This window comes from Schistocerca gregaria, chromosome 9, assembly GCF_023897955.1.
Source record: "Schistocerca gregaria isolate iqSchGreg1 chromosome 9, iqSchGreg1.2, whole genome shotgun sequence".
NCBI classification, from domain to species: Eukaryota; Metazoa; Arthropoda; class Insecta; order Orthoptera; family Acrididae; genus Schistocerca; species Schistocerca gregaria.
Genome location: NC_064928.1, coordinates 98,259,376 through 98,265,375, shown reverse-complemented (window position 1 = coordinate 98,265,375; position 6,000 = coordinate 98,259,376). Strand labels below are relative to the sequence as shown.

Below are 6,000 nucleotides of genomic sequence, written 5' to 3'. Positions count from 1 at the left end.
TATCCTTTCTTCCAGGAGTGCTAGTTCTGCAAGGTTCGCAGGAGAGCTTCTGTAAAGTTTCGTAGGCAGGAGACGAGATACTGGCAGAAGTAAAGCTATGAGGAGGGGGCGTGAGTCATGCTTGGGTAGCTCGGATGGTAGAGCACTTGCCCACGAAAGGCAAAGGTCCCGAGTTTGAGTCTCGGTCCGGCACGCAGTTTTAATCTGTCAGGAAGTTTCATATCAGCGCACACTCCGCTGCAGAATGAAAATCTCATTCTGGTTCTGCACACTTATTCGCTGCACTGTACTCTGACATTCATCAACACACCTCTGCATATTTTGACTGCTGCCAGCGCCACCATGCGACTACTGCTGCTCAAATGCACCACATGGTCATACCCCAAGGTGATTTAAACCCACAAACCACCCACCAGAACGTTTTTTCACTATGTATCAGCATTATCCTTACTTTATGAGCATGAGTGTATATATATGTTTGTGTTTTCCACGTTTGACTGTACCTCTACTTGTGTTACATCTCTTCCCCAGCAATGATACTTGAATTTGGCCAACATTCCATCAGCCTAAATGTCGATTCACACTTGATATGAATGGACCATCACGTCACCATCACTTCACGGTATGTTCAGACTGAATGTCACATCCTGTCACTTTGCTTGCCATGGTGGGATACAAAACGGGGCATGGAATATCTCCAATGTATGAGTATGCTGGAAGGGTGCCTCAGGTGAAACCAAGAAGGATCCTGCTATGAAAAGAAATTGCACCCTAGACCATCAGTCTTGGTTGTCAGGCTGTGTGGCGATTGCAGTCAGCTAGCCCCTTTGGTTGTCATCTGTGACATCCTTACAGCATAGAGCTTCGTCGATGATATTGTATGCCCTGTTTTGTTGCCCTTCATAGCAAGCCATCCTGAGGTTACATTTCAGCAAGATAATGCCCAGCCACACAGGACAAACGTTTCTACTGCTTCTCTTCATGCTCATCAACTTGTTTGACCAGCAAGGTTGACAGATCTCTCACCAATATATAACGTCTGGAACATTATGGGCAGAGACCTCCAAACAATTCGGGATTCTGATGATCTATCGCGCCAATTGTACAGAATTTTGCATGATATCACCCAGGAGAACATCCAAAAACTCTATCAATCAATGTAAAACCGAGAATCTGCTTACATAAGGACCAGACGTGGATCACTACATTTTTGAGTTGTTCAATTTGTGAAGCTCTTTCTCCTGAATAAATCAACCCATTTTTTTCTTAAATTGTAGTCATTGTTTGCACAAGTGCATCACATTTTTGCCCCATTCGGATAACTTCTTCGCGGTATGCCTTCTTTTTTATTGTTTTTAGAGTGTACTAAAAGTGTAAGTAGTGGCCCTCTAGGTTACAGTAAGCAATTTCATCAGATTTTCATCCATGCTCATTTAACACTTACACATGAAGTGAATATTCATTTACAAAGGGCTGCAACACATTAAGCTTATTTCTAAGTTACTGTGTATTTAGGTTCATAAGTGCATAAGTTTTGTGTCATTTTTTGTTGGTCACCGTGATTGCCTTCCTTTATAAAGCACTGAAGTGGTTCACTTACTTAAGTATTGGGTCCAGGCGTCAAGGGAGAGTTTATTTCTCTTTGGCCATGGTGAATTTCTGGAGCTGCAACTTATATTCTGTCCGCTCAGCTATCATAGGAGATGCTGAAATGCCTGCAATCTCTGTACAGAGTGCTGATGTGTCTACCATCTCTGGTGTTGCAGAAACTGGAAGTGTATAGTTTACAACATTTGACTTAGTAAGTGTTGGTGAAGAGTGCGTGGAATGTAAGGACTTTGTTCTCCAGTGTTACCTCTAGTTGATCTGTCACCTTCATGCTATTCAAAATATTTTTTATCTTAATTATTTGTTTGTAAGGCCGCCAATGTTGAAGTTTCTTGATAAAGTGGGCCTGCTTAACAGGACCACAAAACTCTTGTGATTGGTCTTTTGACTATACTTTTGCTGTAGACTGATCTTCCTATACCTTTGCTCATCACTTACCTGTCGACATTACTATGGTTGTACTACTTGGTAACTTTCATCTGGATACTTCCATTTAAGTGATACTGCAGGTTATAGTTGCTTCTTTGCAGAGATGACTTCAACCATAGTTATTGCCATTTCTTCTTTTTCGTGTAGCATTTATGGAGTCCATGGCAAGTATACTAGTCAATGTTCTGAGGGACTCTTAAAAATTGAGTGTCTTAGTAAGATTCCATTATTTTGGCTGTTTTCCTGTTTGTTCCCTTGGTTTCATCTCTGATGCAATACGAGTTTTCAGCTTCATATCTGTAGGGTATCACAACTGTGATTACATTTGTGTGTTGACAGTTCATTAATGTTGATGTTAGAGTATCTATAGATATGCCTTTTTGGCTACATCATTTGTTCCTTCTCAGTTGACAACAGTAGTTTCCTCTCAACAACACCACCGTCAAATCTTTGTATCTGAGAAACTTTGATGGCAACTTGAATGGCGTCCCGTTTACGACTTGCGTGAATGCCACCATTTGAAATGCACTGTGGAATTTTTTGGCACCACGTGACGTGATGCGGCTACAAGCTTGAATTGGACTTAAAAACTTTTCACGGTTTGAACAAAACTGTTATAAAAAGAAATACATTTCAAGTAATACTGTAACTTTTAGTGGTATGCACAAATTTAACTTTATAAAACAAAAAGAAAGTGTAAATATACTAATACCCAGATATAACATAATTTAAAACACATGTAGTCTGTATTGTGATAACATATTGTGTGACTCAATATATCCATATGATATTGTGCTTCTTACTTTGTCTTATATTACAACTGCATTCAAAATACAAAATGTACTGTATGAAACCAAAATAAAAGTGAGATCGACTAAAACTCTATCTGGAGCAAAGATGGATGGGGGAGCAATAGCTTTTTGTTTAGTTTCAGCATCCTGGTAAATTTTAGGTTCTTAGGTACTTAGAGAAAGCACAAGTAGTTTACAGCAAATCGTAGTTAATTCAATTTTGTCATATGATGACATGTAGGAGACCGTGGCTGTAGTTTGAAGACAAATGTTGATGGTGTTAGGACAGCAACCAGCCACAAATTTACTTAGAGTTCCTTTATTCAAAGGAAACCGTTACCGGTTTCGAATCGTTGTGATTCATGATCAGATGGTTTACATGCTTTCTTTCTGACATTTGGTGTGTATTTATAGATTAATTGTCCTAAAATATGAATAAAACATAATTATAAACACGCCACACACAGATGGTTGCGTTACAGATTTTCGTTGCATGTGACTTAATTTTGTGTTTCTCGAAAGCATGTATATTTCTCATTACCTGGCGAGGTAAGCTTACCTCGCCAGGTAATGAGAAACATACATGCTTTCAAGAAACATAAAATTAAGTCACATGCAACGAAAATCTGTAACGAAACCATTAGTGTGTGGTGTGTTTATAATTATGTTTTATTCATATTTTAGGACAATTAATCTTTAAAAACACACCAAATATCAGAAAGAAAGCATGTAAACCGTCTAATGATGAATTACAACGATTTGAAACCGGTAACGGTTTCCTTTGAATAAAGGAACTCTAATTAAATTTGTGGCTGGTTGCTGTCCTAACACCATCAACATTTGTCGTAGTTAATTATTAATGCAATTGTCTTATCTTGTCCGCTCTTATTCCCGAACGTTCTAGTGGTTCACTTCACACCAAACGAGGGGCGTAAGGAGCTGTGAAATAGAAACAGTTAGAATGACTGAAGTCACTGGAAACGATCATAAACCTACGACATAAAGTAGCTAAAGCATTATGTGTAGTAGAGGTGGACTAATATATTTCAGGAAACTTCGATGCAAACAATCGAAAGAATATTCGATAGTATAATCAGTAGCAGAGATGACGATTGTAGAAATGTATTTCGCGGCTAATGTTATCAATGGTTTGTTCAAAATGCGCTGAAGTATGCAGTAAAAAATAACTGGTGAAACTTTATGGCCGTAGGTAGGAAGTTGTAATTTGTGGTCTGAACTGTTTAAGATAAACAAAAACTTTATATGACATAGAACGATCACGAATTTATTGGTGCCAGAAGCCGTAATTTAATTTGGTGTCATGTTCTACAACAGTGTCGGGTGAGAAAGGTAATTCGATTCTGTAAGTTTTAAATTAATTGGTAACCTACGCGCGTGACCGTATTAAAATTGATTTGTGTCCAGTGTTTTAACACGTGATTTTATGTGTTGAGATGCGCAAACAAATGTGCGCACTACCAGTAATGTTTGGATTAGTTCATTGCGGTGCGCGGAGAATAGGACGCAGTGTTGTATTTGTGTTGAGTGGGTGGTATAGAATTTATGCTTGATTCGAGCATGAGGTGTAAACATTTATTTTTAATTAATTTGTTGGAAAATTGTAATTGTGAACCTTACGTACGCAGCAGCGAATTGGATGCAGCGATGTAGCTGAAGACTGTCAAAAGGACAAGCCGGCGTTTGTTTATTGAGCGATGGATGTTCCTGTTAAGGTTAGTTGTCCCTATCAGGATATTTGTAAGTTGTGTTTAACTTCACTATAGAATCCAAACGGCGTGAGAAAATGAATTCTATCACATCGTACGTGTATTTTATGTTGCAGATTTGAGGGAAACATAATGGTTCATTCTTTTAATGTTGTGCATCATTGTAATGTATGTAGCAGATTAAACGACAGTTTTAGCGAATAACAGAAACGCATGTGAATATATGTTGAAAAATCAGTGCAATATCAAGAACTTCTAATTACTACTGGTATTGGATCTGGTTTGTGTTGTGCCGAATTCTGCAGATGAAAGAATGTGTGGAATGCTGTTAATTTGTTTGTGTTCCATGGTTAAAGCATCTAATTGACATCTGTTATTCGTTACTGAATAAACATACGCCGTGTTACCGCGGTAATTGATGGTGAGGCAATCTTCATAGGTAAAGCCATAGAATTTCGCCTCTGTGAAAAATACCACTCAGTTTATTTGTCAGGTGAGCAGAAAGGTTTAAAAAGAATTCTGTTAAGAATTAAGAGTTTTGGCAGTTTTCAGTAGTCTAATAATGGTTGCAGAATTGCTATAGACGTACTCGTTAAACTCTTATGTGGATGTTCAGTGGTAAAATTTCTACTGCTTTAGATTACTCTTCCTCATTAATCTAAGGAGTAGGCTACATAGTTACAATACTTAAATTGTTTTAATCATTAATATCTGTCCATCCCCCTCACTTCCCAGAATAGATGGTGATTAAAGCCATTTGGGCGTAAATGAATGAGATGTTGTTAGAATCTGAGCTGTTACATTGTAGTCCTGAAGTTATTTTGACTTTAGTAGATTATGGAAGAGAGAATCCCCTGGGTGAGCAGGCCATGTCATACTCATCTTAAAATGTCAAGGATTCTTTTGCAGCCTTTCTCAGGAGTATTCTGGTATATCTAGGAAACTGAAATCTTTTGGATGTCGGTGTCAAATCTACTTACGAAATATGGTTTTCCTGTGCTTTTTTGATGTTTTAGCTTGTGCTGGTAACTAACATAGTCGTACATTTATGATTATTTCTTCCTAGATTTGCAGTTTATGTAGATCATGGATCGTGTGTGAATAGCATCTTCTGCTGTTTCTCGAATTTAAAATAAATGAGAGTAACAGATTTCTCATCCCTTGATTTATACAGTAATTTCCTACAGCCGAACTGAAGTGCCTTTGAAAGGTGTGTTGTACAAATACCTCGATAAGCTTCCTTGCTGTTACCGCAGTCTTATAACATATTTTATGCAAATTTCATATGGACACAAAAAAGGGGAGGGCACTGAAGTGACCAAAAGGTGGTTGTCTTGGATCATTGTTTACCAAAAATATTGCTTCAGTGATGATTGTAAAATGGAAGATATGCCTAAATTGAAGTTGTGGATGGTAATCTCAGCACTATAACTTCAGGAAATCAC

General features: G+C 38.0%; 1 protein-coding gene across 8 annotated transcripts in view; it reads left to right on the top strand.

The window, feature by feature from the left end:
* Positions 1 to 3,925: 3,925 nt before the first annotated feature.
* The window catches only part of LOC126292239 (uncharacterized), a 131,374-nt gene continuing 129,299 nt past the window's right edge, over positions 3,926 to 6,000 (top strand). For 2 of the 8 annotated variants that reach the window (XM_049986129.1, XM_049986124.1), the window contains exons 1-2: positions 3,941 to 4,178; positions 4,475 to 4,561. The gene's annotated coding sequence lies outside the window, so the exon portion shown is untranslated. The other 6 variants (XM_049986123.1, XM_049986127.1, XM_049986128.1 and 3 more) reach the window with 4 other exon arrangements.